The sequence below is a fragment of the Salmo salar genome, chromosome 18 (genome assembly GCF_965601325.2).
Source record: "Salmo salar chromosome 18, fSalSal1, whole genome shotgun sequence".
Lineage (NCBI taxonomy): Eukaryota > Metazoa > Chordata > Actinopteri > Salmoniformes > Salmonidae > Salmo > Salmo salar.
This window is the reverse complement of record NC_138308.1, coordinates 64,368,460-64,385,134: the sequence shown is the minus strand read 5'-3', so window position 1 is coordinate 64,385,134 and position 16,675 is coordinate 64,368,460.

The window sequence follows — 16,675 nt, the reverse complement described above, 5'->3', positions numbered from 1 at the left end:
TTGAAATGATCAAAGAACAATTATTGAGAGTTAAGGTACTTTAGTGGCAGTGTTGAATTTGAGGATGAGATTTATTAACAGGTATAAACATCTATTAACAGCTGGTCTAAGTTTACCTGCAATTTCTGGTTCATGAATTCTTTGTTTTTAAGCGGACACCACTATTGAGCATAATGTAGCATCTTACTACACTGCTCAAAAAAATAAAGGGAACACTAAAATAACACATCCTAGATCTGAATGAATGAAATAATCTTATTAAATACTTTTTCTTTACATAGTTGAATGTGCTAACAACAAAATCACACAAAAATAATAAATGGAAATCCAATTTATCAACCCATGGAGGTCTGGATTTGGAGTCACACTCAAAATTAAAGTGGAAAACCACACTACAGGCTGATCCAACTTTGATGTAATGTCCTTAAAATAAGTCAAAATGAGGCTCAGTAGTGTGTGTGGCCTCCACGTGCCTGTATGACCTCCCTACAATGCCTGGGCATGCTCCTGATGAGGTGGCGGATGGTCTCCTGAGGGATCTCCTCCCAGACCTGGACTAAAGCATCCGCCAACTCCTGGACAGTCTGTGGTGCAACGTGGTGTTGGTGGATGGAGCGAGACATGATGTCCCAGATGTGCTCAATTGGATTCAGGTCTGGGGAACGGGCGGGTCAGTCCATAGCATCAATGCCTTCCTCTTGCAGGAACTGCTGACACACTCCAGCCACATGAGGTCTAGCATTGTCTTGCATTAGGAGGAACCCAGGGCCAACCGCACCAGCATTTGGTCTCACAAGGGGTCTGAGGATCTCATCTCGGTACCTAATGGCAGTCAGGCTACCTCTGGCGAGCACATGGAGGGCTGTGCGGCCCCCCAAAGAAATGTCACCCCACACCATGACTAACCCACCGCCAAACCTGTCATGCTGGAGGATGTTGCAGGCAGCAGAACGTTCTCCACGGCGTCTCCAGACTGTCACGTCTGTCACATGTGCTCAGTGTGAACCTGCTTTCATCTGTGAAGAGCACAGGGCGCCAGTAGCGAATTTGCCAATCTTGGTGTTCTCTGGCAAATGCCAAGCGTCCTGCACGGTGTTGGGCTGTAAGCACAACCCCCACCTGTGGATGTCGGGCCCTCATACCACCCTCATGGAGTCTGTTTCTGACCGTTTGAGCAGACACATGCACATTTGTGGCCTGCTGGAGGTCATTTTGCAGGGCTCTGGCAGTGCTCCTCCTGCTCCTCCTTGCACAAAGGCGGAGGTAGCGGTCCTGCTGCTGGGTTGTTGCCCTCCTACGGCCTCCTCCACGTCTCCTGGCCTGTCTCCTGGTAGCGCCTCCATGCTCTGGACACTACGCTGAGAGACACAGCAAACCTTCTTGCCACAGCTCGCATTGATGTGCCATCCTGGATGAGCTGCACTACCTGAGCCACTTGTGTGGGTTGTAGACTCCGTCTCATGCGATCACTAGAGTGAAAGCAACGCCAGCATTCAAAAGTGACCAAAACATCAGCCAGGAAGCATGGGAACTGAGAAGTGGTCTGTGGTTACCACCTGCAGAACCACTCCTTTATTGGGGGTGTCTTGCTAATTGCCTATAATTTCCACCTGTTGTCTATTCCATTTGCACAACAGCATGTGAAATTTATTGTCAATCAGTGTTCCTTCCTAAGTGGACAGTTTGATTTCACAGAAGTGTGATTGACTTGGAGTTACATTGTGTTGTTTAAGTGTTCCCTTTATTTTTTAGAGAGAGAGAGAGAGAGAGAGAGAGGAGAGAGAGAGAGAGAGAGAGAGAGAGAGAGAGAGAGAGAGAGAGAGAGAGAGAGACCTAGCTTTTTTTCTTCCATAAAACATTTTAAGGGCTATTCTGTCTAATTGTATGTTTACTTCTTTTCAGCAGTTGAGACGCTGGCCCAAAGGTAACTTAAGAAGCAGTATTAAGCTTTAACATATTTCATTGCTCTCAAAGCAAACATTCTATTTGCCAAAGTTCCAATACTAGTTTGATGTTTTGTTCTGTTGACAATGGTCAATTTGTTATAAGGCTTGTATAACTTACATCATGACCGAATTGTTTGATTGTTTTACTGTGATTATGTTGAAGAATTATAGAGAAAATGTATTGTCTTTCCTTAAGAAGACGTTTAAGTAAGTTCACTTATAATATATTGGAATGCCAGTTTAAGAGTATATTTGAATGTGTCCATATGGAAGCCAGTATATGCTATTATTGTATGTCATGTAACTTGAATTACTTTTAAAAACGTGCATGTTTGCGACACAGTTGACATACTGGTAATGAATGTTTCTACGGTATTCTTTGTATGGTCAAGACTGACTTACCTGTTTAGAGATATTTATATTTTCATAAATGTTGTACTTGCATTTTGTTACAGAGTTGTTTAACTGGAATTATTCTAACAGAAAAAATAAACTTATATCTGAAGCAATATGAAATAGTGTGTATGCATTGTTTGTATGGAACATTTTAATGTAATAAAATTGTTAACTTTTCGCCTCCAGACCTTCGTCATGCTTCTCATTACAGCAGTCTGAGGTCATTACTGATTGTCTAGACCAGTGTTCCCCAAACTGTGCGCCCCACCCTCCCCATCAAAAACAATGTATTTTTAATGAACTCAGTCTGGCTTTCAACTTACTCTTGAAGGTTGTAATAGTAGAATGCACAAGGTGCAATTTCGAAATTGGGTAGTACATCATCAATTTTCATCTTGTCATGTCAGTCATTGCATACCTTAGAGAGCTATTTATAACTTGTTAGAAACGTCTAGCTCAACGCCGCTTGATGTTCCCCAATGCTGGAAGGTGGGCCTGAGTGAAAAAGTTCCAGTCTAGACAACCTGAAATAGGGTTTTTCCCCCTCTGGTTGGTAAAGAACATATTTTCTTGCTGTTCTTGGCTTCAAACAGCCACACACAGGTGCATATGTGTACTCATTGAACCTGAACTGATACCCCTCTCTCTCTCTCTCTCTCTCTCTCTCTCTCTCTCTCTCTCTCTCTCTCTCTCTCTCTCTCTCTCTCTCTCTCTCTCTCTCTCTCTCTCTCTCTCTCTCTCTCTCTCTCTCTCTCTCTCTCTCTCTCTCTCTCTCTCTCTCTCTCTCTCTCTCTCTCTCTCTCTCTCTCTCTCTCTCTCTCTCTCTCTCTCTCTCTCATTTGGATAAACATTACACACACACACAAACAGAGATGTAACATTAGTTGATGGGTAAAGTAATTGCCCTGCCCATTCTGCGCTCAGCTCCAGACAAGCTTGCTGAAAATTTTCCAAACACTGTTGGACAGCGTCATTATCATTAGGTTATGTACAGAGCACCTGGAGCTCTCTGCCACTGCCCTGCAACACACACACACACACACACACACACACACACACACACACACACACACACACACACACACACACACACACACACACACACACACACACAGGTAAACGCATTCAGGCCTAGTGATTGGACGGCTGAAGCCTTTTGCTTTGGGCTACCAATTTAATTATCTGAGGTCGGTGTCTGATCTGCTGTGTGCCAAGTGAGCAAGTGGCCATGCCTTCCATTGTAATGACAGAGGGTGAGCTCATGTCTTATGGCGTCCACGATAAATCCCTCTGAAAACAGAATGAGCTGGATGCAGCAAGCACATCACTCATACACCACAGACAGCAGCAGACATCTCCACACACAAACACACAATAATTACAGTTTTTCAAACCGGGAGGGCTCGCTAGACCACAAATCTAACCTGTGTGTGTCTTTACAGTAGGCTATGTACAGTATGACATTATCTTTATTTACTCAGCCCAAAATAACTGCCTTATTGTGTAGTCGTATTGACACTTGAGCATAGGGGCCTTCTTTTGTCATCACCCTCTTTTTCCATCTTTCATTATACAACCTGTGATCAGAAGGGTTTGACTGTGACTCACCCTCACCACCCTCATCTCTCTCTATCTCTCTTCTTACCTCTCTCTCTGTCGAGTACTATAAGATTAAACCACCCAAGACTACATACAATATATTAATCATGAGGTGGGCCGAAATTTTTATGAAAGCTCGTCACTCCCTAGCTAGCCGCTTCGCTGTTCCGAAAAACAATCCCCTACATCCTTGTATAGATATGGCAAATCAGAGCCACCCATATAAAAAATACTATATTATACTATGTATTTACAATAGTATTCTACAGTATACTACAACATTCTATATCAATCAATCAAATGTATTCATAAAGCCCTTACTGCTCTTTAAATATTTTTGATATGATACGTCAAAATAAAGATCAGGGTCCAGAGTAGCAGAGGTCATTCAGTTTTATTTGAGACGACTGTACATCCATCGTGTTTTCCAAATGACATCATCAAAAGGTAGCATATATAGTGAAAAGAATAGTGGTCCTAGAATGGAACCTTGAGAAACACCAAAACTTACCTTTGATTTGTCAGAGGACAAACCATCCAGAAATACGAACTGATATCTTTCCAACAGATAAGATCTAAACCAGGCAAGAACTTGTCCGCGTAGACCAATTACAGTTTCCAATCTCTCCAAAAGAATGTGGTGATCAATGGTGTCAAAAGCGGCACTAAGGACTAGGAACACGAAAATAGATGCAGAGCCTTGGTCTGACGCCATTAAAAGGTAATTTATCACCTTCACGAGTGCGGTCTCCTTACTATGATCGGGTCTAAAACCAGACTGGAGCATTTCGTATACATTATTTGTCTTCAGGAAGGCAGTGAGTTGCTGAGCAACAGCTTTTCCCCAACAAAATTGAGGAATGGGTGCTTTTCCAGGAGACTGCTACTTACTGCTACTTTTAGTGAGTTTGGTACACATCCAGAGCCGTTTAGGGAGCTGTTTATTATGTTCAACAAGCACAGGAAGAAGCTCATTCAGTAGTTTAGTTGGAATAGGGGGGGAAATTTTTTGGCCATCTAAAGCACATTTCCTGCATTTCTACACAATTCAATGTGTCTATTTAGAAGCAAACAAACCCACAGTCATCAAGCTAAGTAAGAGATCATTATTAAAAATGTTTAAGTGATTGATGAGACTGAACTAGATCAAATGTAATTAAATAATCAATATTGTGTGGAACATTTAACCAATAGCCTATCAAATAAACAACTCTTAACAAAATACAAAGACTTTTGATTGTCTTTATTAAGACATCCTCCATGTCAAATTACAGCCAGACTGCCCAGCCAGCCCAAGCCACCTGCATTCCCAATGTAACGGCTGCTGCAGGGAGTAGACCAAGGCGCAGCGTGGTGAGTGCTCATCATTAACTTTTAATAGAACACTTTCAACAAAACAAGAACGACAGCCAAACAGTTCTGTCAGGAACATGAACTAAACAGAAAGTAACCACCCACAAAACCCAAAGGAAAACAGGCTGCCTAAATATGGCTCCCAATCAGAGACAATGATATACAGCTGTCCCTGATTGAGAACCATACCCGGCCAAAACAAAGAAATACAAAACATAGAAAAAAGGACATAGAATGCCCACCCTAGTCACACCCTGGCCTAACCAAAATAGAGAATAAAACCCTCTCTATGGCCAGGGCGTAACACCCAACCTCCACCAGTCTGGTATATAACTCAACTCTCTCCCAAAACAATTTTCATCCCACCTTTCCCTTGGACTCAGGAAAATCTTTGAAATTGTTGCATGTTGCATTTATATTTTGTTCAGTATAATTCATATCTTAGGCCTAATAGTCCTGTAGAGCTCTTTTTACTTGCACACAATATAGCTGGAGAGCCCCATCCTGTCCCTAGGGATCCACCGCCCTGCAGCATTCCAAACCAACACACCCCACTCAGCTTGAGAATCTTAGTGAAACATTCATTATTGGTTTTGGGGTTTGTTAGCCAGGGTAACAACCCACAGGATGGCAGACCCCCAGGGCCAGGACTGAGCAGCCTAGCAGATGTCTCCCCTGACGTGGGCATGTTTTCAATACAGACTCCTTTTGTTGTACTGTATTCCATATAAGGCATTCAGACCTAATGAAGGCTACCCTGTAAACCCTTAATCTTGAAATAAATAAAATCTTTGTAAATTATATCATAAATAGGACTGGTGGAGTTATGTCACACATGCAGCTATCTCAAATATATGGAAATGTCTGCTCTACCCAAAATTACAACCAACTAATTGCAGCATTACCGCAAAAATGGAAGAGGCAAGTGGAAGGGGGAAAAGTAAGGAACTTGTCTGTCGGCCCTGCATTAAAGTCCAACATTGGTTGAAGAAAATTGTGATAATTAAAATATATAGCAGCTTCATATTAAGGACCAAAAATGTACAGCTGTGCCATATAGACTGCAAAATAGTTGGGAAGAGATTTTCAATGTACCGATTCCATGGCACATGGTTTATGAATTGACACGCAATACAACACCGGATTCAAAACTTAGATTTTTTTCAATTAAAATTATTGTACAAAATTCTTGCAACCGATAGAATGTTATGTATATGGGGATACAACCTTCCCAGCTCTGCAGATTTTGCTGTGGGGAGGCAGAGTCAGTAGATCATTTATTTGGGTACTGTCCATACATAGCTCGTTTTTGGTCACAGGTCCAGGAATGGCTGAAGATTTGCAACATTTACCTGGAGATAATGCTGCAGATAGCAATAATGGGTGATTTGAAAAGTCCTAGTCAGTCGATCAATAATATAATAATACTTTCATCAAAAATGTTTATCTTTAATTTACAACCTGTAGAAACTATGAGAATAGAAAGGTTCAGAACTTTTGTGAAGCAGCACAGTTGAAAAATATATGGCAAATAGAAATCCAATATGGAAGGTGTTTCAAGATAGATGGGAGGGTTGAATGGAGCTGAAGGGTGGGACTAATAACATCAAGATAACAAATGTAAAATATACTGTGTCCGTAAAATGTATATACAGTGGGGGAAAAAAGTATTTGATCCCCTGCTGATTTTGTACGTTTGCCCAATGACAAAGAAAGGACCAGTCTATAATTTTAATGGTAGGTTTATTTGAACAGTGAGAGACAGAATAACAACAAAAAAATCCAGAAAAACGCATGTCAAAAATGTAATAAATTGATTTGCATTTTAATGAGGGAAATAAGTATTTGTCCCCTCTCAATGAGAAAGATTTCTGGCTCCCAGGTGTCTTTTATACAGGTAACAAGCTGAGATTAGGAGCACACTCTTAAAGGGAGTGCTCCTAACCGCAGCTTGTTACCTGTAAAAAAGACACCTGTCCACAGAAGCAATCAATCAATCAGATTCCAAACTCTCCACCATGGCCAAACCAAAGAGCTCTCTAAGGATGTCAGGGACAAGATTGTAAACCTGCACAAGGCTGGAATGGGCTACAAGACCATCGCCAAGCAGCTTGGTGAGAAGGTGACAATATTTGGTGCGATTATTCGCAAATGGAAGAAACACAAAAGAACTGTCAATATCCCTCGGCCTGGGGCTCCATGCAAGATCTCACCTCGTGGAGACGCAATGATCATGAGAATGGTGAGGAATCAGCCCAGAACTACACAGGAGGATCTTGTCAATGATCTCAAGGCAGCTGGTACCATAGTCACCAAGAAAACAATTGGTAACACACTACGCCATGAAGGACTGAAATCCTGCAGCGCCCGCAAGGTCCCCCTGCTCAAGAATACATATACATGCCCGTCTGAAGTTTGCCAATGAACATCTGAATGACTCAGAGGACAACTGGTGAAAGAGTTGTGGTCAGATGAGAGCAAAATGGAGCTCTTTGACATCTACTCAACTCGCCGTGTTTGGAGGAGGAGGAATGCTGCCTATGACCCCAAGAACACCATCTCCACCGTCAAACATGGAGGTGGAAACATTATGCTTTGGGGGTGTTTTTCTGCTAAGGGGACAGGACAACTTCACCGCATCAAAGGGACAATGGACGGGGCCATGTACTGTCAAATCTTGGATGAGAACCTCCTTCCCTCAGCCAGGGCATTGAAAATGGGTCGTGGATGGGTATTCCAGCATGACAATGACCCAAAACACACGGCCAAGGCAACAAAGGAGTGGCTCAAGAAGAAGCACATTAAGGTCCTGGAGTGGCCTAGCCAGTCTCCAGACCTTAATCCCATAGAAAATCTGTGGCGGGAGCTGAAGGTTGGAGTTGCCAAACGTCAGCCTCGAAACCTTAATGACTTGGAGAAGATCTGCAAAGAGGAGTGGGACAAAATCCCTCCTGAGATGTGTGCAAACCTGGTGGCCAACTACAAGAAATGTCTGACCTCTGTGATTGCCAACAAGGGTTTTGCCACCAAGTACTAAGTCATGTTTTGCAGAGGGGTCAAATACTTATTTCCCTCATTAAAATGCTAATCATTTTGTAACATTTTTGACAGGCGTTTTTCTGGATTTTTTTGTTGTTATTCTGTCTCACTGTTCAAATAAACCTACCATTGAAATTATAGACTGATCATTTCTTTGTAAGTGTGCAAACGTACAAAATCAGCAGGGGATCAAATACTTTTTCCCCCCACTGTAGTACGTATAAGCTGGAAGTATAAGCCTAAGTGTTATTGTTTGTTAGTTTACTCCAACTAGGGGAGGGGTGGTAGGGTTTGCAGGAAATATATTTTATATTATGAGTATTTGTATGTATGTATATGTATGTGTATATGAATTCATGTTTATATATACAGTTGAAGTCAGAAGTTTACATACACTTAGGTTGGAGTCATTAAATCTTGTTTTTCAACCACTCCACAAATTTCTTGTTAACAAACTATAGTTTTGGCAAGTCAGTTAGGACATCTACTTTGTGCATGAAACAAGTAATTTTTCCAACAATTGTTTACAGACAGATTATTTCACTTATAATTCACAGTATCACATTTCCAGTGGATCAGAAGTTTACATACACTAAGTTGACTGTGCCTTTAAAAACCTGTTGGGGCTCGGGGGCAGTATTGAGACATTTTGAAAAAAATATGTGCCCATTTTTAACTGCCTCCTACACCAACTCAGAAGCTAGGATATGCATATTATTAACACATTCGGATAGAAAACACTCTGAATTTTCTAAAACAGTTTGAATGGTGTCTGTAAGTATAACAAAACTCATATTGCAGGCAAAAACCTGTGAAAAATAGATCCAAAAAAATGTGAATTTTGTGACTGTACTATTTAGTGTCATTGTTTTATAGATACCATAGTGAGAAAGGATTCATTTCGCAACACCTACGGCTTCCACTAGATGTCAACGATCTTTATAAAGTTGTTTGAAGCGTCTATGATAAACAGAGAGCAAATTAGAATCCAAGGAAGTTGACAAGTCATCACTTCATTTTTTTGCGCCTGCGCATAAATCTGAGAAACGTGAGTTTTGTCTTCATTGTTTATCTCGACATAGGATAGGTTGTGTGAAAATATTACTGATGTTTAACGTTAAAAATGGACCAAAAGATTAATGCTAAACAACATTTGACATGTTTGAACGAACATAAATAGATTATTTACTAGGTTTTTTTAGCTTTTCGGCGTGATTTTACAGTCCCCCAACCACGTTTTGTGGGAGCATAATGAACGCTAAGTACTTGGTGTTATTTGGACATAAATTATGAACTTTGTCAAAAGAAACCACATTTGTTCCGGACCTGGGATGCCTTCCGGACCTGGGATGCCTGTCTTCTGATGGAGATAATCAAAGGTAAGGGGATATTTACAATGTTATTATCGATTTTAGATGATGCTAACTGTATAGCATAGCCTGTTGTTCTTAGCATAGCACCCCGTTTATTGCAAAATGTGATTTCCCAGTAAAGTTATTTTGAGATCTGGCCATTTGGTAGCAATTACGAGATGATAATATATTATTCTTTGAATGACAATATTATAATTTACCAATGTTGTCGAATAGTAATTTTGTTATGTTCACCGGAAGCATTTCAGAGAAGAAAAAAATCTGAATTTCACGCTACTGTAAAATGCTGTTTTTGGATATAAATATGAACTTGATGGAACAAAAAATGCATGTATTGTATAACATAATGTCCTAGGAGTGTCATCTGATGGAGATTGACAAAAGTTAGTGCATAATTCAAGCTGGTTTCTGCTTTTGGTGACGCCTGACCTTGAATTGAAAATGGATGTTTGTACTTTTGTGGTTATGTACTGTCCTAACATAATCTAACTTTATGCTTTTGCCGTAAAGCCTCTTTGAAAATCGAACAATGTGGTTAGATTAAGAAGATGTTTATCATTTAAATTGTGTAAAATAGTTGATTGTTTGAGAAATTGAAATTATTAGATTTTTGATGTTTTGAATTTCCAGCCTTGTTAGCAATCCCGGCTCGGGGTTCATTGCTAACCTGTAGCCCCAACAGGTTAAACAGCTTGGAAAATTCCAGAAAATGATGTCATGGCTGTAGAAGCTCCTGATAGCCATCAGTGACATCATTTGAGTCAATTGGAGGTGTACCTGTGGATGTATTTCGAGGCCTACCTTCAATCTCAGTGCCTCTTTGCTTGACATCATGGGAAAATCAAAAGAAATCAGCAAAGACCTCACAAAAACAATTGTAGACCTCCACAAGTCTGGTTCATCCTTGGGAGCAATTTCCAAACACCTGAAGGTACCACGTCCATCTGTAAAAGCAATAGTACGCAAATGTAAACACCATTGGACCACGCACCCATCATACCGCTCAGGAAGGAGACCCATTCTGTATCCTAGAGATGAATGTACTTTGGTGCGAAAAATGCAAATCAATCCCAGAACAACAGCAAAGGACCTTGTGAAAAAGTATCTATATCCACAGTAAAACTAGTCCTATTTCGACATAACCTGAAAGGCCGCTCAGCAAGAAAGAAGCCACTGCTCCAAAACCACCATAAAAAAAGCCAGACTACGGTGTGCAACTGCACATGGGGACAAAGACCGTATTTTTGGGGAAATGTCCTCTGGTCTGATGGAAAAAAAATAACTGTTTGGTCATAATGAACATCGCTATATTTGGAGGAAAAAGGGGAGGCTTGGAAGCCAAAGAACACCATCCCAACCGTGAAGCACAGGGCTGTCATCATCATGCTGTGGGGATGCTTTGCTGCAGGAGGGACTGGTGCATTTCACAAAATAGATGGCATCATGAATTGGGAAAATTAAAGCTTAGTCGCAAATGGGTCTTCCAAATGGACAATCACTCCAAGCATACTTCCAAAGTTGTGGCAAAATGGCTTAAAGGCAGTGCTACCAAATACAAATTCAGTGTATGTAAACTTCTGACCCACTGGGAATGTGATGAAAGAAATAAAAGCTGAAATAAATCATTCTCTCTACTTTTATTCTGACATTTCACATTCTTAAAAAAAAAGTGGTCATCCTAACTGACATAAGACAGGGCATTTTTACTCAGATTCAATGTCAGGAATTGTGAAAAACTGAGTTTAAATGTATTTGGCTAAGGTGTATGTAAACTTCCGACTTCAGCTGTATATGTGACACAAAAAGGCAATTTCTTATGTTGGGCGGTAAAAAATATGCTTGGCTGTTGGATTTTTGTCATCTACCAGTCCCCTTGGTAGGTGAGCCAAAAAGTTCATTTCGGACACTACCCGTACCCCTCCAAACATTCAACCTCCAGCTGCGTACCTCCTCTAGCACCCGGGTCAGCGCACTCTCAAATATAGTTTTTTTGCCATCGTTGTAAGCCTGCCACACACACACTATAAGCTACATTTATTAAACATAAGAATGAGTGTGAGTTTTTGTAACACCCAGGCTCGTGGGAAGTAACAAAAAGCTCTTATAGGACCAGGGCACAAATAATAATGTAATAATAATCAAAAATGTTGCTCTTTATTTAGCCATCTTACATATAAAACATTGTTTGTTAATCGAAAATTGTGAATAACTCACCACAGGTTAATGAGAAGGGTGTGCTTGAAAGGATGCACATAACTCTGCAATGTTGGATTGTATTGGAAAGAGTGTGCCTGCATTTAGTTTTCATGCTAGTGAGGGCCGAGAATCCACTCTCACATAGGTACGTGGTTGCAAAGGGTGATTTGACAAGGCAGGATACTCTGAGCGCAGCCCAATCCAGAAATCTGGCAGCAGCTTCTGATTAAATTCCATTTTCACAGAACCGCTTGTTGCAATTTTGATGAGGCACTCTTATTCAGATATCGGTAAGTGGACTGGAGGCAGGGCATGAAAGGGATAACGAATCCAGCTGTTTGTGTCATCCGTTTCGGGAAAGTACCTGCTGTCACGGGTGTCGTTGGGTAGAGACGACCAAAACGCAGCAGGAATGTGGATGCTCATCTTGATTAATTTATTAAATAAAGTGAACACCAAAAACAACAAAAACGAAGAACGACAGAAGACAGTTTAACAGGCTAAAGAAACTTTAGGGTGTTTTCTATCCATATATAATAAGTATATGCATATTCTAGTTACTGGGTAGGATTAGTAACCAGATTAAATCGGGTACGTTTTTTTATCCAGCCGTGAAAATACTGCCCCCTAGCCCCAAAAGGTTAAATTGTTTAACTTGGGTCAAATGTGTCGGGTAGCCTTCCACAAGCTTCCCACAATAAGTTGGGTGAATTTTGGCCAATTCCTCCTGACAGAGCTGGTGTAACTGAGTCAGGTTTGTAGACCTCCTTGCTCCCACACGCTTTTTCAGTTCTGCCCACACATTTTATATGGGATTGGGGTCAGGGCTTTGTGATGGCCACTCCAATACATTGACTTTGTTGTCCTTAAGCCATTTTGCCACAACTTTGGAAGTATGCTTGGGGTCATTGTCCATTTGGAAGACACATTTGCGACCAAGCTTAAACTTCCTGACTGATGTTTTGAGATGTTGCTTCAATATATCCACATAATTTTCCTGCCTCATGATGCCATCTATTTTGTGAAGTGCACTAGTCCCTCCTGCAGCAAAGCACCCCCACAACATGATGCTGCCACCCCCGTGCTTCACTTTTGGGATGGTGCTCTTCGGCTTGCAAGCTTCCCCCTTTTTCCCCCAAACATAACAATGGTCATTATAGCCAAACAGTTCTATTTTTGTTTCATCAGACCAGAGGACATTTCTCCACAAAATGGGATCTTTGTCCCCATGTGCAGTTGCAAATCGTAGTCTGGCTTTTTTGCGGTGGTTTTGGAGCAGTGGCTTCTTCCTTGCTGAGCGACCTTTCAGGTTATGTCAAAATAGGACTCGTTTTACTGTGGATATAGATACCTTTTTACCTGTTTCCTCCAGCATCTTCACAAGGTCCTTTGCTGTTGTTCTGGGATTGATTTGCACTTTTTGCACCAAAGTACGTTCATCTTTAGGAGACAGAACACGTCTCCTTCCTGAGCGGTATGATGGATGCGTGTTCCATGGTGTTTATACTTGCGTACTATCATTTGTACAGATGAATGTGGTACATTCAGGCGTTTGGGAATTGCTCCCAAGGATGAACCAGACTTGTGGAGGTCTACAATTGTTTTTGTGAGGTCTTTGCTGATTTCTTTTGATTTTCCCATGATGTCAAGCAAAGAGGCACTGAGTTTGAAGGTAGGCCTTGAAATACATCCACAGGTACACCTCCAATTGACTCAAATTATGTCAATGATGCCTATCAGAAGCTTCTACAGCCATAAAATCATTTTCTGGAATTTTTCAAGCTTTTTAAAGGCACAGTCAACTTAGTGTATGTAAACTTCTGACCCACTGGAATTGTGATGCAGTGAATTATAAGTCAAATAATCTGTCTGCAAACAATTGTTGGGAAAATTACTTGTCATACACCAAGTAGATGTCCAAACTGACTTGCCAAAACTATATTTTGTTAACAAGAAATTTGTGGTGGTTGAAAAACGAGTTTTAATGACTCCAACCTAAGTGTATGTAAACTTCTGACTTCAACTGTACATTCATTTCATTGAGATAATTAGGTATTATGTTGAAAACAAACGCAAATTAGAGGTCATAGCAAAATTTGAAACAAAATTATTTTATTAATCAAATCAAGTGTATTTGTAGAGCACATTTAAAAACCACCGTAGTTGACCAAAAGTGCTGTACAAATTGCAAAAATGCCAAACAGTGGGCACACAATGAAATATACAAAACATATCAAATACAATGAGTAAGAGTACATAGAAGTCAAAACAGGGCAACAACAATGGTAAGATACAATTATGAGAAGTGCAGTGGACATAGAACTGGTGCTCTCCTGATACAAAGGGGAACAGGGGAAGCAAGTCTACAAATCCTTTACTTTGAGAAGAAATACCCATATAAAATACAGTAAAATAGAGACTTATCAGATGCTGGTTAATTCTGGCTGTGGCTAGAATTAATTTCCCAGCCTGAATACAACTGAAGAAGTATTGAACTCAAACTTCTGACGTTTTTGCTATTAAATGTACATTTTAATCAACTTAAACCTCCACATCAGACTCCTCACTCTCTACCACAATCACCCTCTTTGCACGGTCCATAAAGTCTGGCCTCCTGCTCCTGACAGAGTCCTGTTGCCACAGCATTACAGATTTTATCGGATCATACTCCCTGATCTCTGGAGAGAACAGCTGGACCATAAGGAGATCTGACAGTGTATCAGACTTTAGGTTAGACCGACAATCAGTATTTACCCGTTTCATGGTATTAAAACCTCTTTCACATTCAGCTGTGGAGGCAGGGAAGGACAAGACCAGGTCAACCAATGCCAGCAAATCAGGGCAGGAATGCTGATGGCTCCTGTTGACACGGAACCAGAACATCTTCTGCAGGGACTGGGGCTCTTGGTACATCAGCACCTTCAGGACAGTCCACTGGTCAGGGATCCTTTCAACATGGATGCCAGAGGTCTCCAAGACATGCTTGAAGTGGTCCACCAGGGTTTCCAGTTCAGTATCACCAAAATCTAGAATAATTGTATACATTACAACAAGCGTCATGCTGTTTTAATTCTGAAATTATAAAAATATGATCATGAACCTGAACCTAACCTGACTGCCCTGTAATACAAAACATAAAGTAACCTGCTGCTGCATCCCCATCCCCAGTTGGTGAAGCTGACCAGCTTGGTGGCACACAGGACCCCTACACTGGCGTCCTGGACTCTCGACTAGCCTGTCAAGCATTTTGTGAGGTGTGAGGTGACGAGGGTCTTACTGTCACCTCTGGTCAGCGAAATTCCCTCATATCTGTTGGCCATTGTGGCCTTCATCATGGGGCCTTCTCTGATAATAAAAGGCTAACTTGACCATCCTTTCAGAATTTTCCTTTACAACGCACTCTCACTCACACTCTCTCTCCCTCTTTTATTGGCGTAATCCTTTCTCTTAATTCTCTTAAGGTAAGTATTTCTTATTGCAGCTTAAATAAACATACCCGGTTTTGTACTTTCTGTGATGAGCACAAGGAAGCTGTGGGCTTTTGCTATGGTGATGGTGGGCATCAGCAGATTGAATCTGAAATACATAAAGAACAAAGACATACAAATAGACAATTAATTGCTGTCCAAAAAAAAATAATTAGATATGACACATTTGATCAGTTACCAATTGTAACCGTGTTTGTTGTTATTTACTGGAGATTACATAGTGATGATGACTTTTAGAGTACTTAGCATAGCAATCTAGAGCCACTACCTGTTCCAGGTGCTGGACAAGCCCCTGGTAACTTTGCAGGAAGTGGTCCAGTGCACGCAATAGGTGTCCTACCCATCGGAGCCCGCCAAATCTGGTGGGCACCAGTGGTGTGTGCCCAAGAGCTTGGAAGCTGTTTACCAGGTTTGCCCTGCTCAGTGGACTGGTGTGGTAGAAGGTGTAGAGCCCACTGAGGTCTTCTACTTTCTGAAACATCACGTTGGACTGGATGGCATCAGAAAAGGTCATTTCAAGGCGGTATGCCATACAGTGGATGCCGATGATGTAGGCCCTATCCCCCTTCCACACCATTCTTGGCTCCGGTCATCACAGCAGCTCCATCTGTTCCCAGAGCGACCAACTTGCTCCCCCACTCATCACACACTCACTCCATGATGGCACTGATGGCGTTGCTTATGTGTGCCGTGTCTGCCTTTTCCACTGACTTGATGCCAACAAACTTCGACTCGATCTTGCCCTTATGACAGAATCTGACATAAACTAACTCCTCCTCTTTCACAGAACTGTCTGTGGCGCCATCTGACATGATGGAGAGAAATTTGGTGTTTTTCAGATTCTCTCTGATATTGTTTCTCTCCACCTCTGCAATATGGTGCATAAACTCTTTGGCCTCTCATTTCTATATGTTGAGCCCACATCGATTCCTTTTTTTCATCCAAACTGCAAAAATAAAACATCAAATTAATTCAATAATAATTAAATATACAATCATGTTATCCAATATAGCTGGCAGTTGATTGTGCTAAATTAGCCTTCTACCCTTGGTTAACTTAAGGATCAACACTACAAGGCAGGTAAAGTCAATTGTGTCACAATGTAAACAGCATCTGGAGACAAACATTAAAATAGAATGTTACAGAGCCATAGGAAAGCATGGAGATCCATGTCAGCATCAGTAGGCCTATAATTTTATGGTATTTATACACTATTTTGAGGTGGACCAAAGCTTATCAAGAGCTGAGAAATAACCTACAATACTGGCCCACGTCAGCTAAATAG